At 47.4% G+C, this 18,988-nt stretch overlaps 1 protein-coding gene across 2 annotated transcripts in view; it reads right to left on the minus strand.

Moving 5' to 3' along the window:
- Positions 1–18,374, minus strand: part of MRAS (muscle RAS oncogene homolog) — a 39,949-nt gene extending 21,575 nt beyond the window's left edge. For both annotated transcript variants that reach the window (XM_084264810.1, XM_084264811.1), the window contains exons 1-2: positions 18,255–18,374; positions 17,819–18,000 (exon numbers count right to left, since the gene is read on the minus strand). The gene's annotated coding sequence lies outside the window, so the exon portion shown is untranslated. The remainder of the gene's footprint in view (positions 1–17,818; positions 18,001–18,254) is intronic.
- Between the last annotated feature and the right edge of the window lie 614 nt (positions 18,375–18,988).

Here is an 18,988-nt window from a genome sequence, read left to right on the forward strand (position 1 = left end):
GTGTAGGCTGGTTTGTTGAGCACAACCCCCCATAGTTTCAGTGATGTTAGCAAGAACAGATGAAAACTTCTGCTGAGTGTTACAAGGCAGCAAGTTTAGATGTTTCTGCAGGGCTGTTTATATAGTTCATGGAAACAGCCTACTGAGATGGCAGGTCCCCTGCTCCCAACATGCAGGTACGTAATGCAAACCCTCTGAAAGCCAAGTACTTCAATCCCTCTACACCTCCACCTGCCCTGATAACGAAAGCAAGAAGACAGCTCATGCCTTGACAAGATTATAATCTAAACCAGCCAATAAATCAAACCTTAAAAACAACATGTGTCACCTCCTGGAAAACATTAAACACTTCCAAATGTGTGCAGAGCTTCCGCACCGGCTGCTTATGTCACTACGGGCAAATGCACAAGACTTGGGCTGATTTTCATGTGTTTTTGGCAAGAGTACTGACAGTCCTCCTCAGATAGGAGCAAGAATAAGCGTGTTTGCTGTAGATCTGACTGAGGAAAAAAAAACAAAGCACAGACGTTTTTATCTATTGTCTGAATACAAAGCAGCATGCGGTAATACGCTAATAAGCTCTGATGATAATAATCTTACAATTTATATAGTTGTTTATTTTGAGGGAGCCAAGAGAAGCATTCTTACCCTACGCTGATGAATGCCGTCAGGGCTCTGGGTTAGGCTGATTTATACCATCGTCTTCATATGCACTGGCGAGATCTGTGTCCCAACAGAACAAACCAGTAATGCTGAGTCAGTCAGAAGTGTGGCTACTTTAGGGGAAGGTGGCAGGGGGAAAAAACAAACTAACAAAAAATAACCCCTAAAAGACCCCCACAGACCCAAGACTGTCAGTGAGGCTGCACCTCTTCTACAAAAGGGTTTTTTTTTTATGGAGGCATAACAGACTTCATGAAACCCAAATTTACCTGTCAGGGCATGGGGATGGAGTGGAAGGGCTGAGGTTGCCCCTTGGAGCAGCCAAGTAAAATAAAAACCACTGAGGATGGAGAAATTCAGCTTACTTTGTGTGACTGGACCACAAAGCATCAACAGGTCACCACAAGATGTAGGCCGTGTATCTAATCCCCATACTTGTTGCAAAACCTGCCCTGAATACAAGTGGGACAGATCTCAGCTTGTGTAAATCATTATAATTTCTGTTCATCTGAGTGGAGGTGTGGCCACGCAGGACAATAATAAAATTGAGTCTAGATATTTGATATTCAGCATGAGAGCATCCTGATCCCTGGTTCCAGCTCTTCTGGAGACAGAGCTCCCAGGGCAAACCCTTTACAACAGGTAAATGATGTCAAAACCAAGCCCTGGATTTGCAGGAGACGTTAGTGCAATCAAAGACAGTGGCTCCCTGGCAGAGAAGCCCAGCATGACAGTGATTTACAGTCTCCATGGCAACACGTGACACAAATTGCTTAATTTTGTTATGAAATCTCAAGAAAAAGCTGCAGCAGAGTCTGTGTGGGAACCACCAGCTCCCTGCTCCTCTGCTGCAGCTCTCCAAAGCCTGACAACTTTCGGGAGCCTGCCTCTGCTAGAGAAATAGACAGAGATTTAGCATATACTTATGTATGTACGTATGCCAACCAATTCCATCAGCCCATAGCCAAGGGAATTTTTCTATCATCAGCTTGCTTTGGTCCATGGATAGGTTTTCACATACGACCTGACAGAGCTCTGTGTACCTGAAGACAACCACTTCACCTGAGGCCGAGGAAGGCTATGAGCCACAAAGGCTGCCAACTACTCCTACGGTTGCAATTAATAACTCTTCCTCTAGCCACAGCTCACTCGGTTACGCCCTTTTACCTGGCCAGTTTGCAAGCATTAGCAGCTCCATGCAATGCCTCCAGGGCTGAAACTCTGCAAGATCTGAACACTTCCCTCTCTGTTTCTTTTGCAGACTACTGGCTGTGGCCACACAACCACCATGACACACCCGGAGACGCTCGCCAGGTTCCAAAATAGTTCAGCCTTATGCGTTACAGGCAATTCCTTGGACTGGGAGCTACTGAGAACCCTTGAAACATGGGACGCGCCCTTTTAGAGGACAGCTGCATCCCTTGAGTCATGCTGATCAGGCCCAAATGAACTTCAGGAATTCTGCCCTCAAGTTGGCATGACCATGTCTCAATCCTTCGAAAGCCAAAGGACCTGTAGGTGTATGAACAGCTACCGCCAACTATTATTAAAGAAATATGATTAACCCTTTGCCAAGTTTCCACCAGTCTGTCAGATTTCCTGCTGGTCAGAGTGCCTCAAAAAGGACACACCAAGCCAAACTGGGCCATGTGCAAGCCTTCAGTGGTAAGTCAGCATGGAAGAGATCCATCGTGCAGGAAGCCAGAGCTTGATGCCCTTTGTAGTTCTGGCATTAAGTTATTCAAAATCTAAGCGAAATTTCAACTCTCTGAGGTTTTCTAATAAGGAAAACCTTGTCAGGTGAGAGCACTCTCAACTCCCATCAGCTTCCAGGAGATCTGATGGAGCCCAACACCTGGTAAGACCTACACAGGAAATTACAGGCATTTCCCTTTGGAGCAGTGATCAAAGCACTATGACATTGCTACTGAAGTGGAAGAAGAAAAAAAAAAAAGTCATAAACCAACTGTTGTTTAAAAATAAAATCCTCACCCCAGCAATAAAGAGCTGCAACTGGTTGGGTTTTGAATTTGGGCAATGTAGTTGTGGGTCCTAGATGTGGCCTCATGAATTCTCCTCCAGTGAAAAACCATGCTGCACCCTGAGGGCTGTGCTCCCTAAAGTCCTCACCAGCTTCCAGTGCCAGCCAGACCTTTTCTCTTTTTCAACCCAAGATGGCATCACCTCCCCCACCGTGCAGATGCTGCTCAGATTTACTGTAAGAGAAAGAAAGCGCACCAGGGGAGTAATGAAGCACTTGAGATTCACACAAAAGGCAGCTAAAGGCAGTAGCTGCCTGATGAATACTTGGTAGTTATTTCAGGAAACATGGAATTATAATCTGAACAAATAATAATAATAAAAAGCCACGTCACTGGAAATTGCTTAGGTGGTAGGCGGTTCCCCATCTCCCCCGGCTGCAAATCCTTAAGTGATAAGGAGCCCTTCCCTTGTCGTAGCACTGAGCAGCAGCTTTCCTGTGGCCAGGCTGGGCTTGGGTGCTCAATCATACTTACTTGGAAGCACGTGCTTCTCAGCGTCCTGATCTGTATGTAAATGCAGTCCAGCATGCATCAATCATACTGACAAATCTCATCCAAAACAAACTCCACTTCCCTCCCCCAACTCCTCCTCCGCCTCCCCCAACCACTCCCTTAATCTTCAGCTGGCTTCTCTTGGTGATTTAGTGCCCTTTTCAAAACATGTATGAAGATCCCTGTTTCTGACAAGCCAATGCTCAGATGCAGACGCCAGATTTTTAATTTGGTTTTTAATTAAAAACAACGCTTTAGGTCATCTGTAGAGCTGCAGCACTATTGCCACCACTTTTGTAGGAGAATCCAGATATGTGACCGGAAAGCAGCTACACGAGATCCATTCCTGTAACGCCCAGACCTCGATTAAAACCATATGGGTTCCAGTATAGGGGTGTCCACTGGAGACTGATCCAAGCCTTTTGCTAAGGCGTGAAATGAGAGCATCCCTGCACACGAGACTAGGCCCCGAGGAAGCAGATGGCTCAGCTACTTTTACTTCTATCCCTTCTATGTGTTTAAATCCACCATCCCTTTCCTTACTCATTTATTTCCTAAGCTCTCGAGAGACATCAGGGGATGACAGATTCCTGTATTACTCCTGAAAATTTTTTGCTAGTGAGGCCAGGAATGCCTCTCCTATGTTATCATGGAACTGATGAAGCTGACCTAAACATACTGTAGCAAAAAATCAGATATCCAAGATGTTCTCCTGCCCTGCCCAGCCAGAGATAACACAACAAGAACAAATTTATAGTGGAGGAAGTGGCTTCGAATTCCAATAGCTGCCCTTCCTGCTCACACAATCCCTGGAAATGGGCAGCTTCCCTCCTACACATCCCAGCCTGCTGACACACCAATATAAAGACCCCAAATCCACTGCCCTAGGTGGTTTTGCTGCTCAGTTATACTGCTCAGCAAGGTTTCCAAAGCAATAGCCCAGCGCTGTGGCAGCATTTGATTTGCAGCCAGATGCTCTGCTGCCTGCACATGGCCTGGCTGCTGGTGATGGAGCCAGATGTGCACAGTACAGCACTGCTGGCCTCAGCTGGCACTGCCCTGGGCAGGCAGAGTGGTCCACATGCCAAATTCAGGCACTGCAGAGCTGTAGGGAGGTGTATCCTGGGCAGTGTCAAAAACTGCCTAGCATGAACTCACAGCTTCACCTTGCCTTCTCCACCACAGTCCCGCATCTCCCTGCCAAAACAATGGGTGCTCGACAATATCCTGACCACGCTGTGCACCTACCCCCCACCCAGCTCCTTGATGGCTCATTGCACTGTACTTTTATGGACACCAAGATAAGCACAGGGCAGGCCTGTCTGAGCCAATGCAGACTTCATGGCACCTACAGATGCTTTGGAGATGGTTTATGGCTAGAAAGGGTACATGGCCAGCTCATTCCAGTCACCCTCCCACAAATCAGTCAAAGCATTTGGCTCGAAGTTCATCTTCCAGTCAGGCTCAATTCAGTATTCAATGCTTTTTATATCTCTAGTGTTGCTACCAGATGTAAATGGCTTTTTAAAGACTCTCTTCCCTCCTGGCAAACACACTTTGCATCTCCTCAGTCAGCTGTAAAGAGCTGAAGGACGCAAAGGACTCTGGTAAGAGCATTTCAGGGGTGAGGGAATCCTGTCAACTTCACGACTGATGGGTCAAGGACAGCCCTGGTTCCCCACAGCTCATACGCAGGTACAGAGGAGCACAGCATGTACCTTTAGTAGAACTTCACCAGCATGCCATTCAGAAGATAAAAGAACAGCCACCTCCCAGGTTTACACAAGTAGGCACTTTGCAGGTTTTGGGTAGAATGTCATTACTTTAAATCCCAGAACCACATGGCAGGCTATTTTCCAGGCCTTTCCTGGGTCCATGTCACTACTCTGTCACTTGAAAGACTCCAAGATCTTGTCACTGGCCCACCATCCATAATAATTTTTTTCCAGAGTCATTACAAGATGATGGAGAGGCAACTCTCTACTTGGCAAATCCAACAGGTTTGTCTGAAAGAGACAGGTTTGTCTGAAAGTGGGGCCAGAGCTCAGGGCTAGTTACTGCAATGAGGAGCAGGATGGGGAGGGGATGCACGGACCCCTCCTTTGCCCTACTCATGGCAGCCCACAGCTGCACATGGACACAGCATCCCTGGGGACCCTTCTGAGGACAGGGTGAATGCACACTGCCAGCATTCCAGCCATGTGTCAGGCTGGCCCTGGTGCCTTATCTCAGCCCTCCTCTTTGGCTTCGCTGCACTGCTCCCTGCTGTCCTCCTCCTGCTCCCTGCCAGCCTGGGCAAGCCCTCCCAGTGGCAAACACACACCTTTGATACTCAGACCAGTGGGCAACTGGCCAAATCACCCTTGAGGAACAGAGTTTATCCATGCATGACAAGTCCTCCCTGTATTGAGTGCCAGCACCAGAAAGAGGCATCCCCCAAGGATACCTCTTCAGAAAAAATGTACTTGAGTCCTCAGTACCTGTGCTTTGCTGTTGGATGGTCAAATTTCTTCTCAGGTGTCATGAGTGGGTGATTCCATATACCAGAGAGCAGCACTCAAAAATCCACACCTCTTCGAAAACACCCTGTGGGTCAGTTGATCCAACTTCAGAACGCTGTAGCCACCCCTCACCCCCCTGTTTCAGTACAGAACTGCATCAGGACACCCTAAGCCTGTTCCATCTGTGCTCAATCTAAATCCTCTGCCTCAACTTTTCAGTCATTCAACTCACAGCAGCGTGGGAGGGTATATATGTACATTCATTAACACTTCCATTATGCCCCGTGGTTTGGCAGGTGGTGTTGCATTATGGATTTAAACAGTGCCAGCAAGCGAGTCTGCAGCACTTCACTGGATTAGCATGCTATGGGAAATCATACCTCAAAAGTGTTTTGCACTCTCGTGAAGCACCTCCGATGAACGAGGCAACAGCAGGGCTCCAACCACCACTACCTTTGTGCAATCACATCAGGAATTCACTCATAACTTCAGGAAAAGATAAAACCCCTCAAAAATCAATTGTCATTTAGGGAAAAAAAAAAAGAAGAAGAAAAAAAAAAGGATCAGCAGAGTCTCTTCCCAGTTAGAGGGAGAGGAACACCCTCCACTGCCATCATCACAAAGCAGCTTTCACCCGCACCAAACCGTAACATCTGCTTTTGCCCTGTAAATTGGCTCTAGTGCTCACAGGGGAGAAACACACCACACACAGCTATACTCACTTCAGAAGTCAGCCTTGAAGGGACCCAGCCTCTCAGTGCCCTGCACCAAAGATGATGCACAAACAGATTTCCAGAGGCTGTGCAGTCACATTTCCTGAAGCGATGCTGTCCCAGAGGGATGGGATGGGATGGGATGGGATGGGATGGGATGGGATGGGATGGGATGGGATGGGATGGGATGGGATGGGATGGGATGGGATGGGATGGGATGGGATGGGATGATATGCTGGCCTACAGCTGACCCACCAGTGAGCTCCCACCCTGCAGCAACACGGAGCACACACACTGCTAGGCACTGGCGAGGGGATGGACCTTCGGTGGGACAAGAGGATAAAACACTGGTTAAACACCAGCATCACCACACTGCTCATCATTTACTGGGGTTGAACACACTTTTCCTTAAATGTGAGTGGTACCATCTGCAGCTGTACCTGCAGTGTTATAAAGCACTGGGTAACACAAGCATGGAGACCTCCTGCTTTACCTGGGAGGGTTTGTTTCAAAGATGAGACCGCACATGAACTGAACAAAGTAAGTGGACAAAGTCTAGACTCCTGAGGTCAAATCAAGAGATACATTCAAAGAATCATCCCTGGTCCTTGATTAGCTCTTCCAGAGCATTGCTTTGGTTCAGTTACTCTGCTCTCATATGCAAACAGGCTTCTTTGCTCAGATTCTCCTGAGTTTTAATCCCCTACAGATCTCAGCTGAGAATTTTCACAGAAATATTTAGGTTCTGCCACAGCAAAGTCCAGGAAATTCCATTTTTTTCTTCTGTCCACCACACACTGTCCTGCTGCAAAGTCACAATGGAGTTAAGACATCAAGGTCTTTTCTCAGAAATAGTGGGATACAGCGATGTGTTGCTCTGATGTTATGGTAGATCCCATATACCTTTCCTGTGCCTGTATAGTGCCATCATTTTTAAACACCAAGCAAAGAGATGTTAGCCTTAGTCTTGGTAACTCAGGTAAGTATCTCATTTGTGTCATACTTTACATACCAGACTCACAGAACAAGCAAGAAATTTGGATTTGGCCCTTCTTTGAACTGTTGGGTTCTCCCTAAGGGACGTTCACTGCACACAGGGATCGTGTTCACGTACTTCAAGCACACTGCAAAAATAAAGTTTGAACTGAAAGACAACTGTAGATGCTCTAATGTTTTATCTTGACTTTGTGAGTTATAACACAACCTGGGATGGTTTACCCTGATGGTGTCTTGACATGTTTCTGCATATAGAACTCTATTAAAAGCAGATAGAGATGGCATGGATTGCAGCCACTTGAAAAAAAAAGGAAATAAATAAAGCCCCAGAGCATTAAGGGCTGGTAAGGGACAAGATTACTTTCATCCTGCCACAGCATGTTTCAATTTAACCACTGCATCTCTCAGCACTTTTGGTTCATATTCTTTTTACCACACAGAGACACAAGTTTGGTATACGCCCAGCCTTAGGAAGGGGAAATGATATTTTGGGTCATCAGCTCCACCCACTGTGTCCACCCACCCCTCCGCTCAACAAGGCTTTTGAAGTGCACCAGTCTCAAGGGGAACAGGAGCACACTAACTCCCAAGGTTAGGAGGCATTTCAGGAGCTTGTGAGGGCTGAGTGGCTTTGTCAGCAAGTCCCTCACCTCCCGCTGCCCACAGACACCCTGCCCAGGGCTGCCTGCCTCTCTGCCCCCATCACAGATGCTAGAAGGGCCTTCTTCACCTTCCCCAGCTCCTCATTCATTGCCATTGTGGTGGTAGACCTCCATCCACTGCCCAAGTTCCGCAACCCCTCACCTCTTTAGCTTAACTCTTCCCAGCTCTCAGCTAGACCCATCCACCTCTTTGTGAGCCTTTCCAAGTCCATGTGAACTGCAAGTAATGTTATTTTTCTCTATTTTTTTTTCCTCCCCAAAACAGATAAGTCAATCTGACCTCCAAACTGGAAAGCTGCTCCAATGTTCTGTGCAGCAAAAGGATTTATTATGCTGCACAAAACCACACAGATGCTTCAATGCAGGATACATCTGACAACATGATTTTGTTGCCTTTGCTTTGACAACCTAACATTTATACCCATATTCTTGTGAAGCCGGTATGTAAACAACAGGGAGCGACTTGCTGTGCTCAGGAGACCTTAGAAAAAGAATTGTATTTCTCTGCTCTCCTGGATCCAGTAAACTGTCCTCCTGAGCTTCGAAGAGTTTTTGAAGCTCCTAATTTAAAAACCCAAGGAATAAAAATGGGTTGCAGATCTTTACCAACAGAAGACTGGATTGAAATGGTTCTGTTATTAAATAATTCAAATCCCAGATGTTTAATTAAACAGACTTGCTACACTGCAAAAAGAATAAGAAATTACTCTTAGCTAACTTTGCTGATTAATATGAAAGACTTCTTACACTCTGCAAGCGTTCAGTCCAAGCCAAATTTTTGAAGATGGACCTAACACTCCACAGGTAAATCTCATAGCTCACAGGACAGGGGTGATGCAGCATCTCTTCCACACCCCTGTGATGTGAGGAGCCATTCTGCAGAATGCAGAGAGGAAATGCTCAACAGAGCACTGAAACAGGGCTTTTCAGACCAAACCTCAAGAAAAGCAAATGGTTTGCTCAGCTCCTCATGCCAGCTATTTTGCCTGTTTGCAGATTAAATTTTAAAGCATCCACAACATGTGGAGGAAACAGAGAAATCTCTGTCCCAGAGCTCTGCCCTTGAGCTACAAAATGTTTTCTGAGGGAAGAGCTGCAGCTACTCATTCAAGTCCACCTCATCACTATGGCTCATTGTAACACTTGGACTCTTAACCCTGGGTTACCACCCCTCACCAGCTACTGCCAAGGTCTCTTCAGGTGGATGCAAAGCAGGGTGTGCACAGGATGGGCTCAAGTGATACCTGCCTTATCCAAGGTTGGTTATGTCAGATATAGACTTGGGGCTAGGCAGGTGCCTAACAGTGAGGTCATATGCTGCTCAGAACGATGGCAATACTTGATGCTGCACTGTCCTTTCACAAAAACAATTCACAACAGCTTGGGGTTTTGCTAGAACGCTAGGGCATGTCTCCTCCTCCTCCAAGCTTAACTGGGGACTCTTGTCCCCAACAAATGCCAGCAGCCATCAAACCAACCTCCCATCTGCAGCTCAGCAGTGAGCACTCCTGAGCTGAAAGGATTCCTTCTGTGATCTTCCCCTTCCCAGTTCATCACCCGACAGCAAAAGCTCTCCGAATGGCTCTGAAATTGAGTGCCTGGTACCAATTAGTTCTTCCCAAAGAGTCCTACTTTACAGATAGCTGTTCTCCACCTGGCAAGTCTTGTGCTTACACTGGGGGCACTAACACTTCCATACCAAGTATTACACAAGACATTAGCTACATATTTTCTGAAGATCACAATCTCTACTTAATTGCCAGCTGTCTATGCAGACCACTTAAGAGCTATTTGGGTAAGTTGAGTGCAGATAACAGAGCCAGTAAGTGTCTGGATGTGCCTGAAAGATTAAATTCCATTTGCATAGTGTTACTTTTTGGTCATTTCTTACCTTTTTGGTGTTTTTATGTGTTACAACAAAAAACAAGTGACAAAGAGCTTGTATCATAGGTTCACAAACTAGAAGAAAAATCCTCTAAATGCTTTTTAGGAGGGACTGGGATCCTAGTGACATGCTGCAGGGAGTGTTTTAGCAGCCCTATTAGTGGGAAGGTTAGTTCCAGAAAAAAATGGATGGGATTCCCACTGCACCAAAGTCCCTTAACATCCTTTTAAGTTGGGTTGGGTGGGTCTTTGTTTAGCTATTGCATATCAGACTCGCCATTAGGCTTTGTGCTTCCAGCAATGCAAATAGCAGATCCCTATTCAAGAGCTTTTCAACCTCTTAGATCTGCAAGATGAGCAAGTATTTTGCTTCCACAAACCAGAACCAGCCTTACACTACTAAAGCCTTTTCTGTTTGCCAGTGTACCCCACAAAAATATACCGAAGGAAGCTTAAACATGCTGATTTTCCTAGTCATATGACAAATTCTTAAAAAAACCCAACGAAAACCCCCTAACAAACCGCAACAAAACAAAAACCCCAAGAAACCTGAAGACTTCATTTTCCTGTTCACTTTGAAAACTCTTCCTCTCGAATAAGCTTCAGAGCACCTTGTTGTTATTAAGTCTGCATTTTCTGGGCACATCACACTGCCTGGGTTTGTTCACAGCGAGTCTGTCTCCATCCTCTGTTCTTGCCCACCCAGCAGTGAAATCCCAGTCAAAGCCCTTCCTCTACACACAACCAGAGCCAAGCCATACTGGCAAGCAGACCTTTGGAAAGCCGAATTCATTGACATTCTCAAATAGAGCAGTACTGCATTAAAGAACTTCTGAATGACACAGAACAACAAAACCCAACCTCTGCGCTTCATAATTAAGTGCAAATTAGTGTCAAGACATGCCATAAGCTAAAGTATCCATACCCCAGCATCCCAAGCAGGCTCTAGGAGGAGAGCTTCAGCAACTCGTACCACAGCAGACCCTGACCTTATTCCTCTTTGTGACTGAGGCTCTTGTAGTGGAGCAGGGAGAAGCCGAGCTGTGCCCAGGGTCTGCCTGTCCCACGCAGGGTGCACGTACCAGCTCGTGTGGTGCTGTGGGCATGGCCTCAGAGGCACAGGGACATCCATCTACTGCCACCGACTGAGGTGCAACATTCTAGCAGACAAGCAGTAACTGCTGTGAGGGCAACATCTCTGCTACAGCTCCCAGCGCAGCTCAGGGAAGTCAGCAGCACTGAGCTCTCCCAGATATTTCAAGTAACCAGCACACAGTATGTGATATGGGCCCCAAGTGAGGCACAGGATGACTTACAGATGACTTCAACAGGCTTTAGTTTGATCCATAAATCCTCTAGACACTTCACAAGAGTGTTGCTCAACTCCCACTGCCTTCAGCCTCACAAGAGGTAGACATAAATACTGAGCATTAGCATAGCTCCCCATGACTCATTTTTTTCCTCCTTTTTAAATATAGCATCCTATAAACGTGGATACAGCCCGTGCAATAAGAGTCATATTGTTACTGCTCACCATGCTGTTACTGCTCACCATGCAATCAAAACAGAAAAAATTCCTCCTGCCATTTTTTCAACAGCTTCCTCCCCCAAACCAAAACAGTGGTACCCCTCACAAGGCTGGGATGGAGAGAGCCCAGGCAGGACAGGGCTACAGTATGACAGCAGCAGATGTGCAGCCAGCAGCTGGGCAGAAGGCTTCATTGTCAATCTAGTCACTCACATCAACTTTATTAAAAGGAACAGAGCTGGATCTGGGCACAGGAAGAGCAGGGATTTTCCCAGAGGAACAGACTTCCAATTGCTGTGACGCAGACTGTTCCAGCATTAAGGAAGCTGAGATTGCCAAAGTAGCGGTAGTGGCATCTCTAGTTGGGGGAACGCTCCTCATTCCCCATCTTCCCCCAGAGATCCATCATCTTTCTCCCCATATCACCAGCTTTCCTCCTTAGGAAAGACAAACCCCAGCTATCCTGGGCAAGGAAATGCCTCAAAGCTGCCTCAGAAGCACCAAGGCAGAAACTCATGGGAAGACTGTGAACCAGAGCTTGGAGGTTTTAATGGGAACTGAGACCCAGTTTCAATGCACTCCTGTGTGACCTGCTGTGACTTTACTGTGTGATCCTGTATGCTGTGTTTAGCTCTGCTGAATACTTCAGTTCCCCAGCTGTGTGAGATAAATAGTAGGTCCCTATCTCACAGGTATGTTGCAAAATAAATACATTTTGCATTACAAGTGCTACAGGAATGCTTTAAAAAGTGCACAAGTACCAGGACTAATCCATCACTGCTCAAAAGAAACCTAAGACTGATAGCAAATTAAAGTTTTACCCACACAAACATAAATACTAGAGCATGCAAGACTGTTTTCTCAGTTTATCTGTTTCTTCCGATAACCATGTTTGCCCTGGTGACTCGAACTGTTCCAGTCACACGTTGTTTGAATTCAGTGCACCGAATCACATCTGCAGAAGTGTATGTTTTGCTCTGTCTACAGTGATGGCCAAGTCATCAGTTATCCTCCTAGCTGTCCTGAAGACATAACTGAAAATACATGCTCACATCCATCCTGCTGTCAAGTGACTGAATACCCTTCTACATCTTGGACTTCTCTAGTAAGTTTACCCATGAGAATCTATTTTCCACAGTATTTTTGTAGTCGTGTCTTCAATCTCCTTATTTAATATCTGAAATGAGTGGAGCAGCAGAGCTGCCACCCTCATCCTAGAAACTGTCATTTTAAAGACATGGTAACAGAAGCCTTTTCTTAAAGCTTCCAGGACTATGTGTGGCTTAAAAAGCTGATTCCTGTTTAAAATAATGACTAAGACTCTTAGGAATCTAACTCCCAAAGTCACACAGGTAGTTTTGAATATGTTACCCTTTTAGAGTAATTATGCCATCAACGTTCCAGTCAAAAGCTGATGAGCGTTACTAATATATGCTGATGAGTGAGCCTGTAAGTGAAAGACCTTCTTGCTTTCCTTACACTCCAGTGAATCAGAAAGAACACCAAGACTTATTTTCACATACAAGAGCAACAGACCTGACCCCAGGAGACACTTAGCCAGGTTAACCCACACCCCAGGTTTATTGTAAACAGGCTGTGAACTGATGCAGTTGTACTTGTTTTCACTGGAGAGGATGGAAACTTGGAGCAGATGTTTGGTCTTCAGTAGATTAACGCTGATCACTAGGTAAAGCAGTGGTCTGGGTCACCATTACGCCATTCGGATGCGAAACAGTTGCCAGGAAGCACTCCATGACACTCACCTCCACACCATGAACTCAGCAGATGCAGTCAGGAGTTGGCAATAACCAGAGAGAGCAGAGGTCAGCAAACCACTTAAGGGTATTTCCCCAACCTTTGGGAAAATACAGAGATTTTCCTCTCCATGCAACGAAGCGCCCATTTCAGGCACGTTTAATAAGTTAATATGGGAACGAGAACTGGTGTACATTCAAAAGAGGCTTTGTATGAAACTGTGTCAAATCTGCAGCAACAAAGAAGGCTTAGGTAGTGGAGAGCAGAGAGGGATGAAGAAAGAATAAACCATTTTTTACCACACTGAATCAAGTCATATATCTGGCACAACATTCATTCCAGAAGCAGACTTTCTGAAGGAGAGGCAGGCATTTCGTTATCTGAGAGGTGAAGGGGTGTCAGCACGTTTTTTTTTAAGCTGCTCTATAGTAGCAGTAGAAGAAAATACAAGAAAGTAGTTCAAGACTTTAATCTCAAGACCATCAATGGCAAACAAATTCTGAGACAAACAAGATTTAGCAAAAAAATAATTGAAAAACCCTCAGTTGTCGAAACACTGAGCAGTTCTGATTGTCAATTCTGGCCACAAGAGAAGCAGCGGGAAGAGGAATCCAATCTTGGAGTATCTCAGATACTTCAGAAGGCACGTAAATATCTCACCATTTGCCACATTTATGCTCCCAACACAGCACACAATGAAGAAACGTCTACTAACCCATTTTAGAAAGAAGAAAAGTGGTCTCAATGAGAATGAGGTTCACAGTTACTGGTTATCTGTAGGAATTGCGGACCTTTGCCTACTCACCTTTGGGTGCCCTGTGACAAAGAAAGTACCTGGGGGCAGGCTTCCCATCTCTTCAGCTAGCTCCAGCCATTGGACTGGTTTCTGATGAAACCTATATGTCTGTGCAACACTACCCACCACTCACAGAAGCACAAGTGTTTGAAGCAGTAAAATTAGCAGGAGAGTTAGTAATAACTACCATAAGTACTACAAGTACAGCCAACTAAAAAACATCCCCAACCCTGCCCCACCTCTTCCTTCAATCATTATTTCGGGAAACGTATTTTTGTATAATTATTTCATCATCTAAGAACAGGTGGCCAGTTTTCCATATCCCTAAGCAAGACTTCCATATGTATTACTCCTCCGCTGACATTTTCTCACATATGCGTGCACACATAGACCAGCAATTGCTCCACTACATTCTCAAACAGAGAATAAAAGTCATACATCTCAAAAAAAGGAAAAAAAAAAGAGGAAAAAAAAGAGTATGCAAAAAAATTCAGCACCTGAAGTTACATTTTTCCTCTCTATACAGAAGGACCCACTCATGGCTTATTGCAGATGTCATGGAAGTTGATGGACTTGCTCTAGATTTACATTGGATACAAACACTCAGGATGTGACCCTCTGGGGCACTGGATGTTTATCTCCCCATGGAAAAAAACCCACAGTCAGTGACATTCAAATAGAAAAGGAAGGCTGCACTCTCCTCCCCACTAAGTATCTTCTGTCAAGTCCCTCTGTAAGCAACAACAGGGGAGAGCAGCAATAATGACACCAAGGAGTGAGCTAACATTCCTGCCATCTGCCAGTCCCACACTCATTCTGTTTTCACTTGGACCAAATCCTCCCAACCCCTTCTGCTTTATACTTCATTAAACTTGGGTGCTACAGACACCAAGAATAATATTGTTGATCTTTGAAAGGTCACTTTCAAAGCACATTTCCATATCTTTTAACACCGCTTCTCTTCCTCAGCCCTGTCTATAGTACTGTCTTGGAAGCCTGAAAATGAATTCCACATTTTCCATATTGATTTTGTCCCCTCAACCCTGATCTACATATTTCTGACAGTAAAAATCTTATGCAAACATTGCCATCGTGTTAAAAAAAACACTCCCCTCTTGGTTTCTATGGATTCATGTTAATATTCTCTTTCTCCAGAGCCTGGAGTCCCCTCTGCATCTGGGCTGCACATTCCCCTGCTGAGATGCAATCCCTCCAGCCTCCACCTCTGCAAGTAGGAGAGGTAAAGGGATGCACAGTCCTGGAGAAATTACAACCCTGAGGCAAGGGCAGCTCCCACAACCAGGGACACCACAGCCCCAGGCAGGCTGCAAAGGCTGAGCAATTCCGGAGCAAGGAGCCACCAGGAGCGGCAGCATCGCAGCAGCAACACAAAGCAACCAAACCAGGCAAAACCATATAACCACTATTCCACAGTTGAAGTCTGGAGCCTAGAACTTTCATAGGACAGACTGGTTCATCCTAATGAATTGACTCACCTGCACCCAGCAGGTCATCCAGAATTAAGGGCAGAAGAGAGTCAAGTTTTTGCCCTGATGGTCTTGACAGCAAAGCACCACTGACAGCATGTGGTGCGAGCTGAAAGGTCATGCAACTCCTGGGTATGGGATACTGTTTCTATCCACAGTTAAAGGAGACCTCTAAGGAACCACAACAGAACATCAACAAGAACAATTCATTGCATTCATTCGTCCTATACTCACTTGTCCTTATGTTGCCCTTGTGTACTACTTAGCCAAGACAACACCAGGTCAAGTACAGGACTCATCTTCCTCCTTTCAGCCCCCACACACCATGTCTGGTGTGGGGAGAAGGAAAGAAGTCCTCTCTAACCACAGGCCTAAACAATTTTATTCCTCCTTTTTCTTAGCTTCAGACCCAGTTTAAGAAAAAACCCAAACAAAACACCACTCAGCACAACACATATCAAAAACTCCCCCCATGAAGAAGGCAACCTTTGTTTCTGTAATTCTTAGTTCCTCTGCAAAAATTTTTGAGCTCATGAAAACACCCACCAAAAACTTCAATAAATAGAAACTGCCTTTCACATCATTTCTGAAAGCAGATGCTGGACCAGCTCTGCCCCTGGTGCAGCTGCTGTGATTTGGGAATCATGCTAGTGGAGTGTTTGACCCACGGCAATCTGGACTCTACCATATGGGATATCTCCTGGAACGGAACAAAATCAAAGCCAGTCAAACAAACTGATGCAGGGCTAAAATATGAAGAGTACTCACTTTCTATATGTGCCATTGTTTTTAAAGAGATGCTGTCAACTTTGTATTTTCAGACTCAAATATATGAAAGAAAACCTATCTCTATAAGGCAGTCCAAAGCTATGCTACTGAGAGGTGGGTTGTGTTTTCTTTAAAACTATCACTTCACAATTTCCTTGCCACACCCTTGTTCTCTCTGTTATTTTCTCACAGTTTTTCTTAAATTAATAAACCCCATTTCTGCAATGCCCTTGTCAGATTCAGGGCAACAGACACGCACCTTTCACAAAGGAAAATAATGACTGTCTTAGGCCTTTGAAATGTCTCTCTTGTGCAGAAAGGGCCTGAGCTAACTGGGTAATTTCACAGTGAAAATTTAGAAAGAGCATCTATATCCAGGTATGACTATAAAAATCGGTGTGCTTGTTCTTAGTACCAACTACTGCATGAACAACAGTTTCCAGATTAGACAAAAATAGAACACTTCCAGTCAGTAGCATCCCTTTAAGCCTGCCACCAAAATCCCAACTTGGATGATTTAAGATACTTGGTAGCTTAGATTTGCACACTTTTGTAACAGTGGGTGACTAATATAGGAAAGTGCCACCTGAGTTGATGGGTGCACAAGTGCTGCAGGTACCTACGCTGGGGGAAACCCTCCCATGAGGATCAGGACTCGATCCTGCTCTTTTCTCTTGAAACGAAACTCCAGCCTTCACTCCAAACCGCTGCAGCATGAAGTCCCAATTTGTTGCATACAGTGATCAGGGGGATACTAGAACAGCCAAGCACAGGATGCTGAGACTGGTCCACCCAAGGTCTAACTCTTAACTTGCTCCTCAAATTGCAGCCAGCATGGCTTTACCTTAGTTCCTCCATCTGGGAGGCAGGGTTTTCTAAACGCTGTTTCTAGGGCACTCGAGCCGTTTAAAAAAACAGAAAAGAAGAAAAAAAAAGAAAAAAAAGCAAAGAGCAACAAGTTTTCTCTCTAATCCCCAGCAATCCTTCAGCTGTAGTTCTGTTCGTTTTCTTAAAGCAGACAAAAAGTAAAACCAAGCAAAGGTACCTCTCCCCTCCTTGTTTCCTTGTAATGGGCAGCATCTGTATCTTCCTTCTAGAAGTCTACCAACCAACCCCAACACGTGAACCTGGAAGCTTTCTCCAAGTACTTAGTGGCCCAAGAGCAGTTTTCATCCTAGACAAGGAGTCTTGCAATACACTGATCAGACACGCCAGGGGTAAGGAAAGCAGGAGACCACCAGCGCGGCTCCTAATCTGCTGGGCGGGTGTGTGTGGGGGGATGTAACACCAAAGCCAACAAAAATCCATCAAACCCTCAATTCACAAAGATCTTTCATTACATAACGAAACCCGGGGGGAGCCCCTCTCCCCCCACACCCCCCAGAAGACACGAGACCCACAGCGGTCCGACCATCGCTTTAAACAGCCCGTTTTCAAGCGTTCAGCGGGGAAGTAAAGAGACCCCCCCCGGGCCACCCAAAACCCACCGCCGCCGCCGCCCAGCGAGACCCGCGGCACAAAGCGACCGTACCGTCCCGAGCCCGGCGCCTGGCGTTGCTGAGAGCGGCGGCTCTACGGCGACAGTCGGCGACAGTCCTTTCTTCCCGACACCGATCTGCGGCCAGGGAAAGCGGCGGTGCCCGGGGAGCGCTCCTCCCGGCGGGGGCGGGGGGGCTCATGCCAGAGCGGAGCACCGCATTTCAGCTGGAATCACTGGGGGGAGAAGAGAGGGGAGAGGGGAAGCCCCGCTGCAGTTAGCGCTGGGTGTCACGCTGCTCCCGCCCCTCCCGCGGGCTTTTCACGCGTGGAGCGCCGGAACTCCTCTCCCGCACTCCCTCGCTCCGTGGGGAGGAGAGGCGAAACAAACTGCGGTTTATCGCCGGTTTGGTTTTGTTTCCCCTGCTATAAAAGCACCACCCAACCCCGAGTTCTTCCCCCCCCCCCCCCGCCCCCCAGGCCCCGCTCACCCGGGCTGCCGGGGCCGCGCCGCGCCCTCAGCGCCCGCCCATGCCCGCCGAGAGGCGCCCGCGGCCGGGCTGCGCCGCCGGCCCCCGCCCGCTCCCGCCCCGCCGGCCGCGGCAGGGGAGCCCGCACCCGGCCATCGCTTATATCGCCGCGGCGGCTGCTATAAATAGCCCGGCCCCGCCGCCGGGGGCCGGGCCGGGCGCCGCCGCCGAGGGGTTTCTCGGTGGTGGCCGGAACCCGCCATCACCTGCGGCTCGGTGACGGCGGCGTGATTCTCACTTTTGACACATTTTTACGCCGCGCTCCGGCGGGCACGGGGCGGCTCGGCGGCTCCCGGGGGGGAGCCCGGGGACCGCCGACCCCCGGCGCGGCAATGGGCCCGTCCGCCGCCGCAGCCGCCGCCGCGTTAAGGTGGACCGCGGCGGCGGGAGCGGGCGGCGGCACCTTAAGCCGTCCGGGCGGACGAGCGGCCGGTGCCTCGCCTCTCCCCTCCCGGCACCCCGGGCAGACCGTGGCTGAAAGGGAGCGGAGCGTCCCTCCGGGCCGCGGGGGCTGTGCAGCCGCCAGCAGAGGAGGAGGGGGGAGGAGGGGAAACAACCGCATCTCTGTGGGCGCTGCTGGGGGAACAGGGCAGCAGCCGGGGCACGGGAGTGTACAAACGGAGCTCGTGACAGGCGAGCGCGACACACACTGTGAGGTCAAGAACCCGCTTCTCTGTGCACACACTCGCATATAT

The sequence above is a fragment of the Gallinula chloropus genome (assembly GCF_964237585.1).
Source record: "Gallinula chloropus genome assembly, chromosome: 5".
NCBI lineage: Eukaryota > Metazoa > Chordata > Aves > Gruiformes > Rallidae > Gallinula > Gallinula chloropus.